The sequence below is a fragment of the Chelonia mydas genome, chromosome 5 (assembly GCF_015237465.2).
Source record: "Chelonia mydas isolate rCheMyd1 chromosome 5, rCheMyd1.pri.v2, whole genome shotgun sequence".
Classification (NCBI taxonomy): domain Eukaryota; kingdom Metazoa; phylum Chordata; order Testudines; family Cheloniidae; genus Chelonia; species Chelonia mydas.
The window spans coordinates 105,673,406-105,696,234 of record NC_051245.2 but is presented as its reverse complement, the minus strand read 5'-3'; the positions used below and the strand labels follow the sequence as shown (position 1 = coordinate 105,696,234).

At 41.8% G+C, this 22,829-nt stretch overlaps 1 long non-coding RNA gene across 1 annotated transcript; it reads right to left on the bottom strand.

Moving 5' to 3' along the window:
- Positions 1–3,338: 3,338 nt before the first annotated feature.
- On the bottom strand, positions 3,339–11,321 carry LOC122466086. The gene is made up of 3 exons (XR_006291323.1): positions 11,197–11,321; positions 10,744–10,840; positions 3,339–3,519 (listed from the first exon to the last, which is right to left on the bottom strand). It is a non-coding gene; the product is annotated as an uncharacterized LOC122466086 (long non-coding RNA).
- Between the last annotated feature and the right edge of the window lie 11,508 nt (positions 11,322–22,829).

The window sequence follows — 22,829 nt, the reverse complement described above, 5'->3', positions numbered from 1 at the left end:
CAAAGGACCTCTCCGCAGTATGGTTAAAATCATGCTTACAACAACTGTGTTCCAAATGGAGTGGGACTACAAATCACAATCTAGAATCCCCTTTGAATGTTTTGGGTGGGGGAGGTAGTAGGGTGGGTGGTTGGATTAGAAGCCCCATATCCAAACCTGCCACTCCAGGTGTGGTTCTAGGTCAGATCCAGCCAGTTTCAGGGCTCTGGTTTGGATGTGGCCACAACCTTGAAAGACCTGCCCATGAAAGTTTGGTACTGTTAAATGTGACCCTGAGTCCGAGCCCTTATTTAACTTCTGTTCTGCTCACTAATCAGTCTGAGCAGTGTCATTGTCACTAGTACAGCTCAAGCATAGTTTCCCTGACCACTGTAACAAGGTTTTTTTCCTTGAGATCCATGCTCTGAAGCACAATTTGACTGGTTCAGATCTCAGCAGGGGGCAATACATTCCTGTCCAAGAGGGCCAGGGAAACTACTATTCATCCTTGTGTTTAAGCATTGTTGTTGCTAATAGATTTTTCACCATACAGTGAACAGGACTTAGACTCATGCCTTTTTAAATGTCCAAGCTTCTTTTCCAGTGACTGCATTGGCATGGCTAAATGACTGTTTTATGAAAAAAAAAATCCTTGAACGTGTGCTTTGGGAATCCAGGTGAGTGGCCCACCTCGTACCTTGGTATATTTTGCTAGCCACAATGACACTTTGCTGTTAAAAAGTGCGCAAAGGAGAAAACAGTGAAGAGGTGTTGTGAGCATACATTTAAAAACCCTCTCTACTGCTCACACTCCAAAAATCCCAATTACGGGCACTGGGCAAGATGATGGAAGGGTGTGGGTCACAGCCTTAGGTCTGTGTAAAACAATTCTGCCTAAAATTCCCTTTTATCGGAAAGAGTGGTGAACATACCGCGGAGATACATCAGACTAAAAATCCAAAGTGCTCGTGTTTGTCATAATGTTTCTTACCTTGTTTGCTAATTAGGAAGGGGTAGATTGTTCCAGACCCTTGTGCCAGTGCACGGGGCCAAGCACATTTGCAAACTCTGGGAGGTGGGGGGGGGGAGGGGTAGAACAGGGACTGCTCCATTCTAGCATACCCAGAGTGGTAATCCATTCAAAAATGGGGTGGGGAGGAGGCAGGGCCGCCCCTGAAACCTGCAAAATCTGCTAGGGCTGAGTACAGAGAAAACAAGCAGGCTGCATTATCCTAAGCATGGTGTAGTATGCACAGTACCCCAGCATTCCCTAGGTCTTCAGGCCTCGCAATGGGGTGATGTGACTACATTACCCCCATCAAAGGCCAATGCCTTCATGACACATTCTAGCCCTAAGGCTTTATTTGTGTATAGGCAAAGGCTTTCACCTTCCATCTCCTGTTTGATCCTGCCCTGCCTGTTTTGTTGCAACAATCCTTTGCAACCAGAGACTGATTTAATAAATACATTATGGTATAACTGAACTGCAGGAAGAAGCAGGAGGAGAAGCTCAGCCCTGAGGGAGAGATCACTTATTGAAACATAAACTGGTCTTCACTTACAGCACAGGGAACACAGAAAAATACTGGCTCATGACATGTTTTGTATAAAAATCTTCTTGTCCAAATTTACTCGTGTGAAAGTCCTTTTCAGCAGAAAGCAGAGACAAAACAAAAAGTATAGTCACACCCAAATTATCAGCTGCCCGAAACAATACCAAAGAAAATAAACTTTATCTGTTCTTCTGGGAAAGGGAAGGGAGGAGGGAGAGTAGTATGTCCAGTAAAACTATCTCTTTGCTTCTCTCACCTTCTTACATTTTCCACCAGTACAGTGTGATTGTGGCTAGCAAAACATGCCTAGATATAGCTCTTTTCTTTGGTGTTAGTAGAACATTGTGTGACAGCTTGCAGTGATGTAAAAGTCTTAACTGAGTCAAATTTTGCCTTTGGGTGCACACAAGCCTCTCCAATGGACTTCACTGGGAATTGCCCATATGCATCAGAGGGGCACCGGCCAGCCATTTGAGATGTCTTATCTTTTTGTGACAACAGTCCAGTGTTGTCAACATTGTCAGTGATGTTCTCCTTATCTTTCCAGCGAAGGAGAGAACAATAAGGAGAACATCATTGACAATGTTGACAACACTGGACTGTTGTGCTTTGTAACTCTTAACAAGGATATCTTCATTTCAGACCTCTAGTTACTGAATAGGGTTGCAGCAAAACACTAATGGAGAAAACATGTGAGTACCCTGATTTAGTCATGTGTTGACACCACATGGTTCAGGGGTCTGGTTTAGCTTTGTACCCAAGCTTTCAGATGCTTATCTGATACATATCCATATGTTTGCCCCTTCCCAATCAGATCCTCCTCCTCCTCCTCCTCTCCTAATCTTCCCAACAGACACTTGTTTCTTCTATCTGTGTTGTCTTGAGGGAGGCTCAGCTACCATCTACCCCTCTCTGGTGCATCCCCTTTCTTTTAGGGGAGGCTCAGAGACCTGCAACCCCTAGCATCGTAGTTAGCAGGCTTCCCCCTGAACAAAATCATATGTTGCGGTGGATGAGTAATAGTCCCTTGAACATCCCCTTGAAGAAGACATCCACTCCCAGAAGAGAGGCACTGGCTGCTGCTACAGGGGTGGGTGGTGGGTGACAAAAGGGGGAAGGATGACCAAATATCATATCTTGAAAGAGGATGCAGTTAGAAGATTGGGGAAAGTCTCAGACATATTCTTTTATCTGAACTGGCTCACTGGCTCCTACACATCACATGGGTGACCTTGGGGTAAAGTAGACTAACATGTTAATGGTGCCTGGGTATAAACAGATATCTGTCCAAATTGTGCAGGAGTTTAGCTTAAGAAAACGGCTTCCCTTTGCCCCAGAAGCCTCACACCCTGTGTGATTTCTTTGAGTGTCCCCCTTTCCCATAGTGACTCTTGTGGTAGGGAATATAAAGGTGATTTTTGAGGCTGCCAGAAACACAGATCTGATAGTTCTCTCTGGTTTTATAGTTTCCTGATTCAAAGTCCAACTTTCCACTGACTGCAAGGAGATTTTCTTGTTTGCCTATTTTTACCACACAAGTTCTTCCCAACGCTGAGATGAACTTAGAAGTCATGGAATGGGTTGCTAACTTCACTCCATCATGTGCACTCCCTATTTATGATCTGTTCCCATTGAAGATTCCCACTGACATTAGTGGCTTAGTGTGAGCCATGTCTAGGACTTCCTAACACTGCCAGTAGCTGTTCAGTTTGTCTCTCACAGGGAGACAGGTAGAAACAAGCAAGGGAAACATAACAAAAAAATTGAAAATTGTATAAATATTTCTGAACAGCTTTAATGGGAAGATGTATTTAATTTATATTTGTAATGTATGTTGAAGGACTAGTGGGTTTTCTTTTAGGCAGTGTCTACAGTAGAATTTCCTGTATTTGATGGCAGATTTCAGACATGGCTCACCCTTGCCCTCCAACCAGCATTTGAACCTTGTTGCTGCACTTGTGTAGACACCATCAATGAAGTTCAGCACCTGTTTTGACAAAGTAGAGACAATCATTTGGGATGGGGTGGAACCTGCCTACATCAGCAGGCAATAGCATTCAAAATTTTTGGGAGCAGCTGGGTTTTATTATTATTAATTATTATTATTAATAATAATTTATATTACCAAGATCAGGGCCCCATTGTGTTAGGCATTATACAAACACATAAGAAACTGTTCCTGAAGAGCTTACAGTCTAAATAGAAAAAGACTGATGAAGAGCAGGAGAAAGGAAGTGTTGTCATCCCCATTTCTTACAAACAGGCAACGGGGGCACAAGAGGTCCAAGGTTAAACAGGACGTCTGTGGCATAACTGCAAATGGAACTGATATCTTGTGAGTCATAGTCCATTGCCTTAACCACAAGCCTCTACTTCCTCCCATTATGAAAATTCTAACACAGGTTCCCTGTAGCGGAGGCTTTTGCTGAGATGTAGGGAGATGCTGTATATCTCTTTCAAAGACACCAGCCTACTGCTTATCTTGTTGTTGTTTTTGTTTGTTGGCATCCTTTCATCTGCAACAGACGGTGAGAATTGCAGCCTATGAGTTTGCAATGTCTCTTGTGACTGATCTCAGATTGGACTGCTTATCTGGGTACAAAGAAAACCGTACAAAGAAATTTTTAAAAAAACCCCTAAAATCCTAAACACTGTTTTACTCTTGGTGTATTTTGTACTTCTAGATTGGGAGGGTTTTTCTAACGGTCTCTTTGTAAATTCCATAAGAACTATTTATATTCTGTTTGTGCACTGAACAAGGATTTGGCTTTGTGGAAACTACATAAGATATCTTTGTGTGTACAAACACACACACATCCTGTTTTTACATGTGTATAATCTATTCAGGGGCCATTACTCTTTGGGAAGCTGAGTGTATAAAGCAAATGTTATATTTTCTAGATTAAATCCATTTAGAATTTTTCCTTTCACTGATTTCTTTCTGAACACTTCTACTCCTGGTTCCTCTTGTAGCTATGCTCATGCTGAATAAGCACTTTAGGACCAAATGCGGCACTTGCTTTCAGTGATTGATAGCAAACATAGCTTCCAGGCAGTGAGGACATTTCAGTGACTTCTGCTGACTTTAGGTACTGAATTATAATTCTAAATCAAGTTCAGTGCCAGCATTTATTTAAGTTTATGGATTCTGGAACTGGAACTGTCTGAGTTTGAGGTACTGAGATCTAGATTAGATTCACTTTTCTTCTCGGTTCACTTGTGCACTTTGTGCAGGACAAGGTGATGCACAAATTAGACATACATGTCATCTCTGCACATTGATTAAGTTTGCTCACCAGTGACTTTTGCATAACAGGCATATTAGAAGCACTAATCCCATTCTAATCCCGACAGGCACATTAGCTCCAAGCTCTAATGTGTGGAAGCTCCATGCCAGCCTGATGAATTTCTGGGACAGTCAAGTTAGCAAGATGGGGCTATGGAGCAACTTGCTCCCAGATTGGAACATGTGGATGCCAGGTGGCCACTTAGCCAGAGAAACAGGAAAGGGGACTGTCAGTCATCTGGGGAAATCTTTTAATGAAAACCAAGCATTTCTGCCCGGACAGTCTGAATGTCTTAAAAGCAACACTAAACATAACTGCCATGCGTCCTGCAGTTCTCTGGATGACATTTCTCACTGGTCGGGTAAGAGACCATATGGCTGCCTGAAACTGGGCACCACAGCAACCCTAGCTGCCAGGAAGAGGAACTGCAGCTTTCATTCCACATCCCAGCTGAATGTAGGCAATTATGGCTGGAATGTGGGGAGGTGTGACAGGACTGCTAAATAAGTGAGCATTACATGAAATGCCTGGCACTGGGCAGTCCTGAGTAAATAAAGAATATGTCCTTGCAAAAGGAGACCTAACCAAGGTCTTCCCCAGCATTCTTGCAAACTACAAAAAGTTCCTTAGGTTGCCAGGAAATGACTGGTGGAATGGTGAACATTTTTGGCCTTTGGATTCAGCGTTGCCTCAGTTTTGAGACTTGTCATTCATTGCCTAAGGTCTCTGCATGTAAAAATGCATATTTACTTAAATAATAATTTGATTGTCTCAGAATCTGAAGGGCTCCTTATGCTGCACATCCACTAAAGGCCTTAAGGCTTTGGTGGAGGTAGAACATTCCAATGTAAACCGTTCTCAAAGTAACTTCCTGGGATTCACCTGAAATATCCCCTGACCTAAGAGAGGCTCCACAGCAAATGTGTCAAGAGGATATGTTTGTTCCTAAATTCTTTTTGTGTGAGAGGGAAGGGTATACTCTCTGCCTTTTCAATGGCTACTCAGTACTAGAAGGGCAGCCAGTTGAATGTATTGGAAGAGAGACAATATGCAACCAACTCGGAAGCAAGTGTTTACCTGTCTCAGACTACTTGGCTAGGTCTCAAGTGATGGAGAGGAGAGGAGAAGAACCCCGCGTTTCCTATATGTACCTACTGTAGAAATCCTAGAGACATGCTTCTGAGATAAGGGGGAGTGTCTTTTTTGTTTACCAAAGCAAGTGGATTACAAGATCTGTAATAGGCCTCATTTAAAAAAAAAAATAGAACTCTTTTCGGTCTGGATAGATTTCAACAGGTTATGCCTAACCAGGTTGCCCATATGAAGATGCATTCAGAAAACAGGCACTTAGAATCTTACCAGATGAAAATGAGAACCAGGTTGAGATTTTGACCAGTTCAATACCTGGTCAAAAATTAGGAAGAATTTTGCCAAATTTCTTTTATTGCTTTTTGGAATTTTGAAACTCAAAATTTCATTGAAATTTCAAAATTTGAAAATAGTTGACCAAATAAATGGCTTATTACTTAATTGCTTAAAATGTATGATTTAACATTTGTATTTAGTGGCACAGATATTCATGGCATGTTTCTCCGATGCCACTATTACAATCTCCGTTTAAGTTCTGTTTTCACTGTGGTAATAACTAGAACCAGGGAGTTTGACATACTAGTTAGAGCTGCTTCTCTAGCTAGACAAGTTTTACCAAGGTATTTTTCTTTTATGGGGATATTAAGGTTTTATGTAATCACTTAGCCAAACAACCCTTTTTGCAGCATCAGGGATCTGGTTCCTAAGCGGGCTAGTAGCTCTGTATTGGTCTGCCTGGGTATCTAAACAAGTGTAACTGAAAATGAATGAACCTAGATGAAGAAAAAACAAAGGTTAAGTAAATACACCTAGAGGATGAGGATTTCCACAAAGGACCCAGTTTCTGGGTATGAAGCTTAAGGAAGACAGTCCTTAAGTCCTTACTTGTTTGACTAAGTCTGAATCAGCTACTGTGGACTTGCTTTGGATGGTTGAATATTTACTCTTATATTTATTCAAGTTAATATCTTTACTTGAAGTTTCCATATTTCTTGGAAACACATTTTAGCAACACTTTAAACATACTGTATGGAAGAAAAATATTTTTCTTTACTTGTTATATTCTTTACAGACTTGTATTTATTCCTTTCTGCATGTTATTGGATTTTTTCCTGCAGTTAGGGTTATGAAACTTATTTCTATGATCACTGTGTGTAGAGATCCCAACTGAGAATGGGCTCCCATTGTGGCACACAGAATGAGAGATCCCTGCCCTGCAGAATGTACAGTTTAAACAGACAGGACAAAGGGCCACAGAATCCCAATTTTCCAGATGGAGAGCTGAGGCAAGGAGAATTTGTGATTTGCCCAAAGTCACACAGGAAGCCTTTGGCAACACTGGGCATTAAGCAGAGGTCTCCTGAATACCAATCTACTTTCTTATATACAAAACTATTCTTCCCCTCTATTTCTATGACAGTATAATTCCTTTTGTCTCTTGCATGCATTTTAGTCTTTTTAAAATGTTGTATGTGCACTGGGTGGTGGCACTCCATCTGTATCATGCACTCACCCTGAGAACCTGGGGTGAGCCTAGAATTCTTCCTGGGGCTTCCACTGTAGTGCAGCCTCCTGTGTACCCCTTCCTCACAACTGTCTTAAGGGCAAAATTAGCTTTTCTCCTTCATTCTATGGTAGCAGGGCTAATGCTCAGGAGACAATAGACTGTCTGCTGCCAGGCTGTTGTGTGGAGGAGGAGGAGGAGTCATTTATTAGGTAACATTTTGTGGGGGGATTTATGTAAAATGTAGGGAAGGTTACCCTGACTCCCCCAATAGTATTTTGCTGGCACCTCCCTATTTATTTCCTCCTTACCATTGCCCTAACAAGAGCCACAAGGAACTGGTGAACCCTGTGAGACAGCAAGCCATCCCAGTCTGTATTTGATGAACTGCCAAGGGAGTAACCTTCCCATAAAACATACTCGCTGACCTGAAAGATCAGTTCCCTATTTTAAAACATGACACCCTGCATGGAGGCCCACTTCCCAGCCCACCAAATTCCAGGCAGTTTAACGCATCATCAGATGAATTGTAGCTACGAGGTAATAGAAATGGTAGTCTCAATGTAAGCATGCTTGGCCAATGTTATCAAAATATGCACCATCCCTCCTGAGCTAGAACAAATACACGGTGGAAAATTTTTTATGGCCAGCTGTGTCAGAGATGTGGAGAGCTGAACACGGTCACTGATAGAGTTGTTATACTTCTGCCCTGTTATGAAGTTACAGTGACCAGAAAGAAAGAAATGTAATGCCAAATAATGTTTTCACCAGAGCATCACAGGAATGCACTCAGTTCTAATAATGGGGTGGGGGCTGTGATCTCAGCCAGTAGCCAGTAGGGTGCAGCATACATTTGCGTTAGATAAACTTTCTTGACCTTTAGTCCTTGCTAAAATCTTATCCTTCAGTTCAGTGGAGAAAGCTGAAGTTTCTCCTCTCAGCTGCCTAGTCATTCCTCTGATTAGTCTTATTACACAATACAGAATATGTGCAGACTCCACCATTCCAGAGAGAAAGAGCTCTTTCTGTGTGTGCTACCATTCTAGTGATATACCCACACCCACAAAGTATATTGCATGATCAAAGCACAGCATATTTGAATGTGTCAGATGTGATGTATTAAAAAAAAAGGCATCTTCCCCCTTGCACACACCGTCCTCCCCAGTTTACTAGGATTCACATTCCCAGGGAATACTTTAGTATCAGTCTGGACAGTTTGATGTAATCCTACCAGTGTAGCTGAAGCTATCTAGACTCAAAGATTTATTAGTTGTGAACGTTCATTTTTGTTTTTACTGGTCTTCTGCCAGTAAATAAGTCACCAAAACCACTGGCTGAGTGTCATTTGATAGGAAAAGGCTGGGATCACAAGGAAGCCTTCTGTCTTTTAACAAAAAAAAGTGCTGAGGTAAGCAGTGTCAAACCCAGCTGCATCAACATGATGGTGGGAAGACAAATGAGAGCTTTCACTGCTGGATGCAGGGGATAGAGAGCCCACAGCTCTGAAAAACCTCTTCATATCCCAGAAACAGCTGTCATAACTGAAACTGCAAGGGACTGCCTTTTAAACTACTGGCTTTGATAAGAAGAATTCTCTCTCCAACCCTTTCTGTAGCACATAAACAGACTTGTAGCAACACAAAGCTCCTCTGAAAGGTGACTGAAGATTTAAATATCTTCAACGTTTTCTCTCCTCTCCCTCCCTCTTTTCCTACAGCCAGTTCTCAGCTGGCATTTCTGAAGCGCCTATCACCATAGTATCTGGCTACTGTTCCATGTGAACTCAACAATTATCATGTAGTATAAATCTCTCTTGGTTTTTGCTATGGAAACTGAACTTTGCAAAGTTAGACCTAACATTTACACTGTTATTGCCAACAGTGAATCATTAAATGAGCCACAATAGAAGGGACATGGGGTCAATTTAGAGCAAACATACAAGCGGGGCAAAAGTTTTGAAATGTTCTGTTGGTCTTTCCGTGTGTGTGTTCTGGGAAGAGGGGTCACCCAAAGTCAGGAGTGATGAAATGTACATAGTCACTGTCTGCGACCTGCTGGGTAGAAGCAAGGGGTAAATGAGGCAGAGGGGTATAGGATGTATGTGTGGAATAGCAGGAGAGGGGTGAAACTTAGAAGTGTGGGGGGGAAAGAGAGGTGGTGGTGGAATGAACTTGAGACAGGGACTGCTTTCTCTCCCCAGGGCCCGCCAGTTCCTTGTGGCTGTTGCCTGGGCAATGGCTGGGGGATTATGAGGAATGCTTGGAGACGATATCCTTCTTTTGGGCTCATGGATGGAGCAGAAGGGGGTGGATGGCTTTTCTCTTTCTGTTTCTTCTTTTTATATTCAGTAGATTAGACAGGCGGGTTGCTGTGGCGACGACACGGAGGAGGTCTCCGGCACACCTGCACCACAAACAAGGAGTCCCGCCAACATGGACTTATGGAGTCCTGTAGGCAATTTTTTTTTCTGTGGGAAGCACGGGCGGGGGGAGGGGGGAGAGAAAGAGGAGGAAGGAAAGGGAATGTGGAGGTGGGGGCGGGGGGAAGAAAGGGAAATCAATACACTACCAGCTCAGTTCAACAGCAAAGCTTACTGTTACAAAACAGGATACGCATACACAAGATACACACAGACTGTACACAGAAACACCCTGAACAAACTGCCCTTAGGAAAGAGAAAAGAACAAGCATCCTTTTGGTTTGATCGTACTGAATCTTCTGAATACTGTGCAAGGAGCGGGGGAGGAAACAAAATTGAAATGACTGGAAATTTCAAATCTGGGTACAGGTCTGAGAAAGGGAAGGGGGGGCAGAGAAGGCTGAAATGAAAAGTTACTATGACTTGCTAGAGAGAGGGAAGTGTGTGTGTAAATTTCATTTTGGGCACACCCCCTCTTTTAGAAAAGGGTTCACAGTGGTGTGAAAAATGACATTATACGCCTTCTCTTCAGCTAAGAGAAAGAAAGGGAATGAGAGGGAGAAGAAAAAACTTAAAACCAAGGAGGTCCTAAAGGCAAACATGCTGCTCTGGAATGCTTTGGCACCCATCCAGCTTCTGCTAATGAAGCAGTCAGTTCTGTGCAGACTAACTGTCCTTGCCTCACCTCTCCTGGACTTCTCCTGTCTCCTTCCCTCCTTCAAGTTGGTGATGATGTTCTCTCCCTTCCCGCCCAAAATTCCTTCTGGTTGCTTTTCACATTATCATCTGTTTCCCCACCATCTGCAGCGACTCCATTAGCATGCCTGCAGCACTTTCCAATGTAAATATACACATCAGATTAAATAAAATAAAAAACGTGAACAGGAACAGGTAGTGAATACATAGATGTACCTCTGTTATTGAGTGTGTCTAAGTGTGGCTCTTTGGAGACATTTTTCTCCCCTCTGACTCAGTCTTTCTTCATCTCACAGGCAAAGGCTCTCATTCACTGGAATATTTGATAGGAAGAAGAAACCTTTAATGTTTCAAAGTGATAAAGTTAACAAGCACCTGGGGCCAGTACTCTGCGCTTGGTGGGCGTGGTGCATCTTTAGTTTCCTGATCTCTAGCTCCTGGGTATCAAAGGTGCAGGGAGTGCTTGCCAGCCTGGAAGCAAGGACTGCTTTGCTTCATTTGACAGTGACCCTTTTTGATGGGTTCACTCACTGCAGTGCATCCCTTTCTGGCCAGGCACTGCACACTTTCAGTCTGCTGCCCCAAACCAACAGTCATTCTCTCTTCCCATAACTCAGCCCACTGGGTGGCTCACAATTTAGTCCACCCCTTCCAGGGGTCTCTCTCCACCTGGCAGTCCAAAGCTTGCCCGCTCCACCCCAGTTGCTGCTTCTGAGCCTCTTTCAGGCAGGCTAGGATCCCAAGGCTTCTTCCTCACAACCTCTCTATTCCTACAGAGTGACTGCAGACTCACTCCGTGAGGCATCCCTTCTGTTTTCAACTTCCTGGCTTTATAATCACCACTCAGTCTCTCCTCAGCTGGGCTTCATCATCAATTAAGCCTGGCTTTCTCTCACTCTCTGTTGCAGGTGCTGTCAGGTATGTTAGTTGGCCTCTCAGGCCCACATTAACTTATTCAGGACCTGTGTGAGGTACATGTGCTATCACACCCGTCTGGTCAGTTGACTCCTAGGCTTGACGGATAGAGCCTAAAGGAGATTGCTGGAATTTAGTTAGTGTGCTAAAGGGGAGTTTGCACTAGGCGATAGTTTCAGTGAGCTAAAAATTGGACTTGGAAGATCTAAGTGCTTTGGGACTACAAGCCCAATTTCTGATAGGATCAACTGAGTCTTTCATCTTTCTAAGGAAGGTAAATTGTGTTTATGGTGATGGGATATTTCAGAGAAGACTGGAAAAGTCAAGGGCCTTCTGTCTGCTCTGTATGGAAGTTAAAGATGTCTTGACCTTTTTCATGTAAGTAGGGATTTGACCAGGTGTCCTTCAACAAAATTATATATAACTATATATAGTTAAAGCACTTTAGGATCATTCACAATGAAATACACTCTATGAATGTAGACTATTGCCTTCTGCATACTGGTCTATTCAGATCCTGTCCTTGCACAGTATAAAAATCTACTTGCAGTTCATATTAGTAACCTCTTTACAGGAATAATGCTAGTAAATGATTGCATGCACTCTACCCCAACTTATGTTACTGTTTAATGCTTCCCTTCCTCAATGAATCTGGAATGAGACAGGCCTCACACAGGGACAATTATTTTACTGTTCGATGGCTGTGTTTTTATAATGTCCTCTGTTGTGCTGGATTGAAGTGATATTCCATACCAAGCTGTCTCTTCTATATAGAAATGAAAACAAGGCTATACAATTTTCGTTTCAATCAGGGATTAAGTACATAATGCTGTAGTTTGATAGCATATATGCAAATCAACCTTTTGAAAGGGTAACTAAGCCTGAGAAACCAGCTGAAGTAAGTGGGAATCTTTCCATTGCCTTAATGGGCTTCAAATTGGGTCTTGTGTGAACAGTTGATAGGGTAGAGCATTTGCCCCCTTTCCTCACTGGGAAAGAATAAGAGCAGTGGGCAGACTGAGGTGTAAGTGTCACTTATAGAAGGCTGGGGAAAGGAAAACACTGACCACTTCCCCCTCACAGCATTTCAGTCAGATCAGCTGGTCAAATAGGTGAGGTTTACCACCCAGGAAAATGGTCAAGAGCTTTGGCCCCTATGTCTTACAGATCCTTGAGGCCTATATGGGCCTGCCCCTGTTATATGAATCCCCATCTGTTTGAGGCAAAGCTATGAGGGGATGGTGACATTCCCTCCTTGAGGGAGCTGTGTGGGGAGTTCTATACCTGAAGGGCCTGCTCTGTCTGGAAAAACTCCACAGGATAATCCTAACCAATGTTTGGGAATTTAAATAAGAGGACACCGGACCAAAGAGTGAAAGAGTGCTGTCTTGCTGGGGTCTGTAGGACTATGGCCTTCACCTATGCATTATAAGTAGGGATTTTAAAAAAGAGGCAGAGAGGAAAAACAAGATCTATATACATGGAATTTGAAAAGTCTTCCTACTTGATGTCATTTGAAAGTCTTTACAGAAAAAATCTGAGGACACCAAATCAACATGTATTTTGAGCCAGATTCTGATCTGTTGTATTGGTCTAAACCAGAGTTTCTCAGCCCATGGGCCCCTAGTGGCCCAGTCAGTACCCAGCTGTGGCCCAGGTTGAGAACCATGGTGTAAAACACTGGAGTAACAAAGAATGGAAATTGGCCCTTGGTTATTTACCATTAAGACATTTTGCTACCATTTCTTTCAAAGGACATTTCTGAGCATACTGCCAGATGTGTGGAACTGAATTCTTCCTGTAGAATTATAATGCAGAGGGTGACACTTATTGTGGGAGCTAAACTGCAACATTGATTGGGGCAAGTGGTTTAATTATTGTTCTTAGAAGGAGAAAGTCTTTGCTTATGTCACACTCCTAACACTGAAGTATTGGCTTTGATATGGCAGAGGAGTCTAGATTTTTCTAGAGGGGAGTCTCACATTTTATAGATTTATTTTTAAAGGATGTGGTGGGTTTTTCTTCTTTTGTGGGTGGAACTGAGGTATCCTGTCAATTATAAATTGTGAACCAACAAGCGTTTATACTGTAAAATCTAACTTATCTGAGTAGGTCAGGTTAAAAAAAATTAGATTAAATTGGGATAACTTCTTAATGCATATGATACGCATGAGAGCAGAAAATCTCATATGTGAGCAGTGGATTTTGTTTGTTCAGTGAAGTTCTACAGTGTTACTTTGTTTTGATTACATGACAAATGATAGATTGTTTGCTTACAGTTGAACTGAAGTGCTTGAAAGTTAAATATAAATGAAAATAATTGTGGAATAGCCAGGGTTTCATATAGACTTGAAGTACTTCATGGATCTATATAAAATACATATTGAAAGAAGATTATCTTTGGACCCTTCAGACCCTAGTAAAAAGGGTGATAAATTCTTCTTCTTCTTTAAAAATGCTGTGCCAAAAAATATGATGTTAGCAGTTTTGCAGCCTCTGTTGATTTCCTGCAGGGGGAAGGGGGGGAGTCAAAGGAAATTCAAACTGCCTTGAGATTCTAACCACGTGCTAAGTGAGGTTTCACAGAGGCCACTGCAGAGTACTGTATGCTACTCAGTCTGAAAGCTTTAAAAATGCCAGATACAGTGTCTAACTTTAAAAAAGAAAAGAAAAGGCGGGAGGGCGTACAGGCATTTGGTCTGGAGAACTAATAACATCCAGCATGAGGAGGTATGTGAGCAGTGAATCTAGCAGTGAGCTACTGAAAATAGTTCTCTTCCCCCTCTCCTCCTCCTCTCTAGATTTATTCCCAGAAAGTATGAGTTGATAGAATTGGATCATTTCTGGTCTTGCTTGACTCCTACTGGGGAGGGGAGGAAGCTACTGGCTGATGTGTTGAGCCATGTTAGTAGTAGTTTGAGGGAGGCCTGCTGCTGTTCCAGCCTGCTCTTCCAACCAGGAGCATACCTGTCAGACTAGTTCTGAGTGGGGGAAAAAGGGACATATGGTAAAAATCAAGGAGAGGCCATGTCTGGAACCCCAGGCACCATTAGTTACAGAGTGGATTTCTGCAGATGTGGTAGACAGCAGAATGTACGCTCCCATTGCCCTCTCTCCAGGCATGGATGCTGGATCTAGTGGAGAACTTTCTTCAGAGTCCCAGGAAGGGAGAATAGTATTGCAGAGTTGGCTGAACCTCCCCCCCTCACCCTGAAACTTCCACTTGGAAAAGGGGAGATCTCTTTGTGTGGCTTCCCCTCAGGTGAGTTGGCCCTGAGCTAGTGGCCTTTCAAGATGCGAAGCTGTGTAAATGTGAGACAGTTAGTTAGCAATATTCTTTGAATACACATGCAAGTTAAATAGCCTGAATGTGTTTGGAATAAAATGAACATGTTCTCGCTTGCACATTTGGAATGTGAATTGTCAACATGCTCTGAATAGCTTTCCAAATATTAGTGATGTCTCTATTACCAAACTACCCAAGCAATTTGGTGTCCATTGTAAGGTACCCCACTAGATCCCCAGAAAGGGGATTCACTGTCTATTGCATATTTTCATGTTCTTTTATAAAAGCCCTTGTTTAAAAACTCTGTAGCCACTGTTGAAGTGCAAGCTTCAAGCTCTTAGTAAAATATAGCAACTGTTTAGTGGTACCCAGTGATGCTATATCACAGCTTTAGACAGAAAGTGAAGAATACCATATACAATTTGAAACGACAATGGAATTGTAGATAGCTGAAATATAATTACTTTGTTTAGAATTTGACCAAGAGAGCAGGGTGAAATCCTAGCCTCTTTGAAATCAGTTGGAGTTTTATCGTTGATTTCAACGAAGCCAGGATGTCACCCCAGGGCAAAGGCTGCTACACTGAAGGCCTGGAAAATAACACATACTCCATCTAGGCTTGGCCTTTCCCATCTATGACCATTCTGTTTTCAAAACAGTGTTTGTTTCCCAAGACTATAATAGCTCTACAGTTCCTAGTTTATGGGCTCTCCTACGTTGCCACTGTGTTCTCATGTTCCTGATAACTCTGTACTTCAGTGTCCCTCCCCAATTATCTTCTGACTTTTTCCACACTAAAACCAAGTGCATTGCTAACTGGCCTTTAATACACATTAATAAGATGAGAGTACTTATATATGTTTATATCTGTAAATCCCAGTCTCTTTGTACTGTGCCGTAAAGGGTTATGCTCTAAGTGTTTATTATTTATTAGAGTCCTTCTGTTCCGAAAGCACTTTGGGAAATCAGTATTACTCTGTAAGACTGCATTGACTCAGGCTATTTTGTACTCTAATCCCCAATCTTTACATTTAGATATATAAAAGTCTTCCAAAGTTTTATTTAATACAAATTCATTACAATTAATTCCTTATTTTATTTTTTTTTCATGTTAACAGGAATGCATAAATGAAAATCTGGATAGCTGATTCCCTTAGTCCAGTAATACTCTGAGTAATAGTGCAGATAAGACACACTGCTTCTTGGAAGAGGTTTGAAATTCTTTTATAGCTTTTGCCAAGGCTTTATACTTATGACACACACTCTGATTTTTGTTTTCCTATGATATTACTGCATATCCTGTGCATACGGTACCAGACATAGTTAAGTGCAACTGACTGCATTTGAATGTCATCTTTCGGTGGGTTGTGTCTGTGTGGTCTTTCTCACTTTTCAGAAATTTGTTTTTCCTGAAGTTCCTTCATTCTTTAGCCTATCAGAGCTAGTGGAACCTGCCTGCCTGCTTCTCCTTTTTAACTTTTCTTTTCGAGTTTCATTGGTAGTTAAGAGAATTTTCTGCTAGGATATTTAGTTTTATTAAGGTTAACATGCATTTAAAAAACTTAAGACGATTGTGTCTGAGGAATTTTACCTTCAGTTGTACTTTGTATTACTGCAATAGATTCTGAATGCTTCAGATGATGCTACTCTATACGCTAGATAAGAAAGATCATGTAGTCAGTCATGTAGATATACTGTATTAGGATTTAAATATGATTGTGCATGGAATAGTTCGTATGGTGGTGGCATTTCAAACCACCATGTTTTATTTTTCATTCTTCAAAAAGCAGACAAAATCTTTAAATGGGTAATGTACCCCAAAAGACATTCTGGGCAGCCATTTCCTGTGCCTTTATAAATACTGCTATTAGAAGTAATGTTACTACTCGAACAACCCTTAGAGGTCAGTCAAAACACTATGGGCCTGATTCAGTTTTCATTTATGCCAGTGGAGTTATGCCGGCTTTAATGGAGTTATTCCAGACTTTGCTCAGGTGTAGGGTGACCAGAAAGCAAGTATAAAAAATCGGGATGGGTGCGGGGTAATAGGTGCCTATATAAGAAAAAAAAACAAACCCAAAATTGGGACTGTCCCTATAAAAAAGGGACATCTGGTCACCCTACTCAGGTGGAAGATCAGAATTGAGCCCTGTATGACAAAGTTGCAGGATAGTTGAGAAAACTAAAGCTGTGTGAAATTTGCTGGTCTTGGTCCACATGGGATTTGACTGACTTTTTTCATCATTGTATTCATGGGGTTTCACATCTTGAATTTCACTGCACATTTATATTATGTTTCAAGCCAATAGGCTGAAGGCAAAAGTCAAAATGAAACCAGTCTATATTCTCTCAATCTTCCTGTACTGCGTTTAGGTTTCCAAAGGTTCTCCCTGCTTTGAGAAACTTCTGAAGGGTTTATTTGACCTGGGAGACTCAATACGTAGCCAGATGGCTTTGATATAAATCCAAGACAAAATCTCAAAATTTCATCTTGAAAACTATGTGCCCAGTCAAAAACAGCAAAAAGTTTATCTGCTTTGCCTTATGAAATTTTTTTGCCAAAAAAGAGGTATTCACCATGCTTACTACTGCACTTTTCTTAGGCAATTGCAACTCTGAAATAGATTTAATATAAGCTTAACTGGAATTTAACAGATTTGTACAAATGCGCTATTCTTTTTACCTAATTTTAATGTGATTCCCCCCCCCCCCACGGTTAACAAATAAAGTGAAATCTATTCTCCAGTGTTACACCCTCTCTCCCTTCCCTCCCTTTCGCCTTGTAATGTCATGGTTAATGACTAGGGACCTGGGTTCAAATCTAGGTCACAAGTAGGAATGTGTTTAATCATCTCACCCTCATTTCTAGCTGGACAACTGACATTACAATAAAATATGCACAAAACTTTGCACCATTTGCAAACTTTGAATAAAGTGGGCACAAGAATGTTAAAGGATTAAGATACAGGGACAGCGTTTGTACATTTTTATTTTATTTTCAGAGCACCTTTCTGCGCTCTAGGCAGCTCTGGTAGTTTCTTATGCTCACAGTTTCTGTGAGCATAAAGTGTGAGACTGCATGAGCCCTGCCTCTGCATTGAGAAGGGCATTCCCAAGGTAATAACCTATGACCCCCTTCTCCACCACACACTCTATTGATTGCACCTATGCATGTTCCTGACAAATTCATACACAGTTTCAATGTGGAAGAAATAGTGATGGCCCCTCCCAAGCATTTTGGCAAGAGCTATTCTTCACCTCATCAATCTGAGCCATTTATTCTCCTTCCTTCAACTTTGCTAGACTTCCTCAGACTCTTATTTCCAGTGGCTTTTCTGTTACACCCCAAAACACAGGAAACACTGGTCTTGCTTGCTCCTTCATCCCATCTGGTGTATCACCTCCATGACATGTTTGGTTGCCACCAATGTAGAGCCTGATCCAACTCCTATTAAAGTCAATGGGAGTCTTTCCACTGAGTCCAATAAGAATTGGCTCAGTCACTTAGGAGGCAGAAGTCCCAATATGCTACTGATTCTCTAGCAATGCAGCACCATGCCATGCTGCTGCTTCTGCTGCTGCAGCAGCAGCTTCTACAGCTCCTTGCTTTTTAACCTACCCATATTAAGAGCATTGGAGAAATTCACTCCCACTTGGCTTTATCTGTAGGCTGCCTGAAAGTTTGTGATTTAGTGAGAGGTTTTGCTAGCTCAGCTTGCAAAAATCACATTCTTTATCGACTCCCTAGATAGTCTAGTTTATTAGAAACACAACACAACCCTTCAGACTGTATACTGCGAAGATATCCTCTAATTTCCAAGAAAAATGTACATATTCTTTGCAAATACTTTTTACTTTCTGCTGAAAAAATGCAATAAATTGTAAAGGTATTTTTGTTTCTGTGACATTTTATATAAATCCAGGGTAACTCCAATGAAGCTGAGGCAGGTAGATGCTATGGACTTACACAAATGTATTAGAGAACAGAATTTTTGCCAGCAGTATCCGAAGCTTCATCAGAACAGCCCATTTGTGCTACATAGATAAGTTCACGGCTACCCTTTTTGTCCCTAACTATTCTAGGTTTTCTGTTTAGTATTTTGGGCACCCAGCTCTCAAGAAACTGAAAAAGAAAAAGAAAAACTCAGAGCTCCATTATCCCACCATATGGTAGAAAGAAAACACAACCCCTCCCCCCTTGTCAATAGCTATTTCTGCATAGGAGAAACTGTACAACAGTTCAAATTCTCTGCAACACTCTTTGGATCAAAATATTACAACCATAGTAAATGGAAGTGACCACATTTAATGGGTACCAAAAGAGCTAGGCCACTACTTGGATCCTTTACTGTCATTTGGAAGTGAAACCTCAGAGGAGAGGAGAGGAGGGAGAGGGAGACAGACCTTGTGTTAAACTGGCATGCACCAGTGGATAAATGGCTGGCATTTGCAAAGCTGCATTGCAGGGGAGCTTTTAGCAGTTTGCCACTGCCAGCTGATGTCTCTGTAAGCATCGTTGCCAAGAAGCCAAAACTGGAAGCAGGTGCAGGGGCAGAGAAACTGAATGTGGAAGAAAAAAAAGAACAGAACTTCTGTTGTTAAAATTCTGTTGCCTTCATTAAAACCTAAACAATGCCTTACTTTAAACTTGAATAATATTTTTAGCATGATAGACTCCTGCATACCCAGTTTGACAATCCTCTTACATTTATGCACTGAACTAAAAGTCTTTTTTTCTTTTTCTTTTTTCCCCTGCAAAGCTGTGGATTGTCTGAGAGAATGTTGTATGCTGATTATAGCAGCTTTCCTTCTGAGACTGAGAGCATCTGCTTCTTAATGTGCCCCTTTGCCCCCCCCTCCCCCCCAAGCAAACCCCTTTGGAGATTCCCACCTCCATTAGCCCAGGGCCTGGGAACACAGCCTATTTCCCAACCTAAGTCTCTGTCTTTACCGTGCCATGTCACCAGTTCAGGCCTGTAGTATTCTGCCTTCGGATAAGAAGCAAGGCAGGCAACAGTGGTGCCAGGAATTTACATTTTTCTCAGAGACACTGATGAAATGTGCCACTCGCATTGTAGTGAAATGGATTCTGTATTTTTCCTTAACCTCAGACAAGTTACATGAAAGGAAGGTATACCTACACTGCAGTAAAAGACCCACAGCACCGAGTAGCTGAGTGGTTTGAGCATTGGTCTGCTAAACCCAAGGTTTTGAGTTCAATCCTTGAGGGGGCCATTTAGAGATGGGGCAAAAATTGGGGACTGGTCCTGCTTTGATTGAGCAGGGGGTTGGACTAGATGATCTCCTCAGGTCCCTTCCAACCCTGATATTCTATTCTATGAGTCTGAGTCACAGAGTGTGAGTCAGCTGGCTTGGGCTGTGGGGCTATAATATTGCAGTTTAGACATATGGAGTTGGGTTGGAGCCCAAGCTCCAACCCACCCCCTCACAGTGTGTCAGAGACTAGGTTCCAGCCCAAGCCCAAATGTCTACACTGCAATTTTTTAGCTCCATAGCCTGAGCCAATCAGCTGACCTAAGTCAGCCATGGTCTCCTATCACAGTGTGGATGTACCCAGAGACAGCGGGGAAAGACAAGTGCGTGCACGTTATTGCATGGACTCACACAGAGGGGCATGCTGCACAAGATGCTCGATCATCTCTGGGTTCCCATGAAGGTATACCACAAGGACACAGTAAATTCCCTTGAAATGAAAAAATATCCCTTATTACACCTGTAACCAAGCTAAGGCCAAAAATGTCTAATGTGGCTGCCTAAAATTAGGCCATTAAAGCTGTATTTAAGCACTTAACTAAGCAGCCTGATTTTAAGAAATGCTGAGTACCTGTAATTCCCACAGATCAAGTAAAAATGAGGCAATCACTTATTTTAATGCCTGATTTTAGGCACCTAAGTTTGTAGATTTTGATCCATTTATACTCCACTCTTTAAAATGTTCTTATCAATGGCTAAAGTGATCTGCCTCTCTACTTCGCTTTACTGCCATGTTGTAAGAAATGACAGACATATAAAGGTAAACTGCCAGGATAAATTTTTTTTTTATATAAAAATGTGGGTATGTTTAAACATTTTCCTTTTATCTGTACTACATAAAGGTTTTGGGTTTTTTTTTAAAACACATCTCACTTTTAAGACAACATATGTTTCTCTGTAAAGGTGGATATGGACCCTGATTTGCAAGATTCTGAGTGCCTACTGGGAAATGCTATGCAGCCTCACCTTCCTTCGGATCAATGGGGATTGAAGCTGTTCAACCTGTTTTAGGACTAGGCTCACACATAATGCACAATACACGTAGCACTAGGACGAGTTTTGCATAATGGCATTGCTCCCAGAATTGCTCAAAAATCATGATATGGGTGCCTCCAAAATCATGCAATTGGCTTAGAAATCATGAGATTTTTACAAACAGCTACATTTTGTTTTCAAGCTCATGTCAACAACCGTGACAACTAGAAACTTTTTATCTCATATGAATGCAGAGCTCCTCACCTAACCAAATGACTAGAGTTTAAAAAAAATAACACAGCAATGATCACAAGATGCATGACAACATTGCAAGAGTGGACAACGCTCCGATCCTACAAAATGTGGAGCAGCTCCTGGATGTGCTGAGCTCTCTCTCAAGTACCCTTGACTCAGCAACTCCAAGAGAGGCTACAGGGCCCAATGCAAACATAGCGTATAGGACTGAGACCAATGCAAACATGAGCTACCCATGTGCCCAGAAACATTCCTGCTTAATCAGTTCTGGGGTTGTCCCTTATGAAACCATCAAAAGTATCTTCGTTTGTGATCTAAGCCAAACTGGAATGGAGATCTCTTTATTCCAGCTAGCACATGTAACAGTAGTAGTGAAGATGTGGTGGCACAGACTTCTGCATGGGCTAGCAACCGGAGTATATTCCCAGGCTCCATGGTGGGGATTGTACTCTGGTGGCTATCCCATACTGAACCCATGCTGCCACATCTATGCTACTATTGTCATCCATGCTAGGTTAAAGATGTGATGGGTGTGCCTATCTGTGCTAAATCACACTGTAACTTGCAGCATACACCTATATCGTTAGTGAAAATCTTAGGGACTTGAGGAGGGAGAGGTGCAGAAGGCATTCTATTCCCATTCAAGTGTGCAGAACAAGAAGTGCAGCTTCCTGGCCAGCACTCTGGGAGTTAGGGAGGGCTGTTTAACCATGCCTTCTTTCTGGTGATGCAGGCTCCTTGAACCACCTGGGTAGCAGCTGTGTAGAGGAGGGATCAGAGTTTCTTGGGGCCAAAGAGATGGAACACTCCCTCTGCCATTAGTTTTATCCCCTTAACCTCAATCCCTGTACTTACATTCTCCTAAACATTGAATGGAACAGGGAGTCTGAAATAGAGCACCAATGTTCTAAAGGGTTAATATCCTAAATCCCAGCAAATCTGACACTGTACCTTTAAGGACTTGCTGATTGCTAAATGCTGCCATAACTTATCTGATTTTATTTCTGTGGCACTCAAGAAAGCATTTGAAACTCTAAGCACTTTGCAATTTTTGTGTGTGATTAAAAGCTTAAAGCAATGAGTGGTCTAAGATATATAAAAAAACTAACCAAAGCACAATAGCTCATTAATAAAGTCATGAAACTGCTAATGGGATACATTTTCTATAAACTGAACTGACTAGCAAATACAGTAATAAGGCAGCAAATAATATAGCTATAAAAAGTAATACAGCCAAGACCTATTAAATGAAACTGTAGATGGAGGGGACTTATGTCATCAGTCTTTGAATTTTGTACATTTTGAACTTCATCCAAAAATTATAATCCACCATTTGAAATCTTATAGCACTGGAGAAGGAGAAATGGTCTCCCCATTACAAACTTATAGCCGCAAACATTCATGTCCTACTGTAAATATATCACATGCTGTATCATGTTCCCCCTGGAAAATGACTTTTCTTTTCATTTATGAATCCTTTTGCAAAGGTTAGTGTTTGACAAAATCAAGCCCCTAACTGTGCCTTTCCATTTTATGCTGCAGGAAACGTGTGCTCTCTCTGAATGAGAGTAAATTATTTCATATTTCCACATTCACC